General features: G+C 38.3%; 1 non-coding gene across 1 annotated transcript; it reads left to right on the top strand.

The window, feature by feature from the left end:
* The first annotated feature begins 1,086 nt into the window (after positions 1–1,086).
* Positions 1,087–1,194, top strand: LOC122090280. The gene has a single exon (XR_006143519.1). It is a non-coding gene; the product is annotated as a small nucleolar RNA R71 (small nucleolar RNA).
* Positions 1,195–2,636: the final 1,442 nt, after the last annotated feature.

The raw sequence follows: 2,636 nt of genomic DNA, 5'->3' as shown, positions 1-2,636 counted from the left end.
GAAGAATCATTTTTGGTTTTCTCAACCAAATCATCTTTAGTTTCAGAAAAAACTTTAGGTTCATCAGACGAACCTGGAAAAAGAGGCACACTTGTGTCCTCAACTGAAGGAGAGTTAACATGAATAATAGATGAGGAAGATTTAGGAATGCTCTGTAGGTACTCTCTACCACTCCTAAGGGCATAAACAACATTACATTGGTTAGAGGGCCCTTGTTGGGTCTGACCTTGTACTATATTCAGTGGTGCATTAGTTGGTCCTTGTGAACTAACAGGTTGATGATGCCTAGGGTTAGGCTCTGGTTGACTGGGTAAAGTTCTCTTCTCCCTCTCACGCATAATTGAGACAACTTGGGTAAGTTCTCTCGTAAGATTTTGATGGCTTGTCATGAGGAGGGCCATATTTTTTTCTAAGTCACTTATTCTACTTGCCTCTCCAGTGTTGGTAAACCTAGGGGGTTGCTGATAAGATGATAGGAGAGGGGCCCTAGGAAAACTCGCCTGAGGTCCTACATTTGACCTAGGAAAAGTATTTTGGGAAAAAGATTATTGTGCAAAGGGAGGCCTTTGGGGTCCAGGTTGACCTTGATTATAGAAATTCGAAGGTCCTGCTTGGGTGCCCTGATTCCAAGAGAAATTTGGGTGATTTCTCCATCCTGGATTGTAGGTGTTACTATATAGATTATTCTGGTATAAGGCATTAACACTATCATTAGAAGTGCCCCCAGAGGTGTTGGGGCATTCTTCCATGACATGTCCAGGGGATTGGCACCAAGCACAAATCTTAACCAAATTGACTGATGATGGCTCTCTTGGAATAATAGCCTCAATCCTCTTGATTAGGCTATCCAAATGGGCTTCCTTGGCTACTATCCCATCCACAAAATATCCTTTTTCTTCTATGATTCTTTCACTCTCTTGGGTTGATTCCCACTCACGGGTTTTGTCAGTTAAGTCAAGTAAGAATTCCCATGCATTTCCTTCATCTGTAAAGGATGTGAATCCCTCAGGACACATAGATTCTATCATTTGTTTAGTTGGATAATCAATACCCTCATAAATTATTTGACATAAATGCCATAGGTCTAGGCCATGGTGAGGGGCATTCTTAGAGTAGATCCTTGAATCTCTCCATAAGTTTGGAAAATGACTCACTAGACTTTTGCCTAAACTGAAGGATATCACTTCTAAGCTTATTAGTCTCGTGAGTTGAGAAAAACTTCTTAAGGAAGACAACTGTGGACTATTCCCATGAAGTTATGGAATTTGTGGGTAATCCATACAACCACTTCTTAGCCTAGTCTTTCAATGCAAAAGTGATAAACCTAAGCTTAACAGCATCATCAGAAAGCTGTTGGATCTTAATTAGAACACATACCTCTTTAAATTCCCTTAGAAATAGGTATGCATCCTCAGAGGTCAACCCATAGAAGTGGGGCAACATAGTGATGTATTGAGATTTGAGTTCAAAATTATTGCCCTGGGCTTGTGGTAGAACTATACAGGAAGGTTGGGCTGTTCTAGCAGGGTAGAACCTATCTTTCAGAGATTTAGGTGAAGGGTTTTGCTGTTGGTCTCCCATATTGAAGGGTTGTAAAGAGAGCAAACGTATAGGGTCACTACTTGTTGGATCTCTTCTTTCTAACCGATTCTTAGTATTACGTACCCACTTAACACTCATGCAACAGAAAACTACCCACAACTAAAGTAAGACAAGCACAAAAGAATGGATAGCGAAACTTTTTTTTTTTATGATTTTTTTTTATTTTTTTATTTTTTGGCTTTTTGGGAGCTTACCGGCAGGGATCCGGGGTTGCTCAGGTCAATTCCTGAGGTACTGCTACAGGGCGAAACCTATCTTTATCATACTGTGAGGCATGGCGACCTCCACTGATACAACTATTATTACAAGTTATTCTTCTCAGGAATTCAATAAAAGAAAAGGAAAAATATAAAACAAAGCAAACAAAGCACTCCGATTTACCAAAAGAAAGTGAAAAATAACATGGAACTGTCTCCCCGGCAACAATGCAAAAAACTTGTTTGAGATTTAAAATGTAACCGCAAGCGTACGGATCAGTGTAGCTACGGGTCGAACACAGGGAGAGCAGCCACTTTATTTTTTTATTTATTTTAATAATGCAAAAGTGAACCGATTAATGATTGTGATCTAATTCTAATTACTGTCCTAAACATATGTATCTAAAATAACGTCCTAACCATTCGTCATCTAAGAATTTAAAGACGCAAGCCACGCAATTAAAATTAAATAAATAAATAACTGAAAATAAACAACCCACACAATTAAAAAAAATAATAATAAATAAAGGAAAAAAAATACTGAAATAAAAATAAAGTAAAAGAAAGGGGATAAAGCTAGAGTGAGACTCACAAGTAGGTTTCTCTACTTATCCCAAGGGATGCATCATAATATGAGCTTCCCTACTTGACCAGAGAATCACTCTTACAAGGGTTACTCTACTTGGCTTTAGGGAAAGGGAGACAATTAAAATAAAAATAATAAATTGATGGTTCTATGGCTAGGAGAGGCAAAGCCAACACATACAGTAGCCATGAACCTTGGGGGAAAGGGATAGCAATAATGTAATGATTGAAAATAAAAATCCTAAATTAAGA

Source organism: Macadamia integrifolia, chromosome 9 (genome assembly GCF_013358625.1).
Source record: "Macadamia integrifolia cultivar HAES 741 chromosome 9, SCU_Mint_v3, whole genome shotgun sequence".
Taxonomy (NCBI): Eukaryota; Viridiplantae; Streptophyta; class Magnoliopsida; order Proteales; family Proteaceae; genus Macadamia; species Macadamia integrifolia.
The sequence above is the reverse complement of the archived record's forward strand: the minus strand, read 5'-3'. Positions and strand labels throughout refer to the sequence as shown.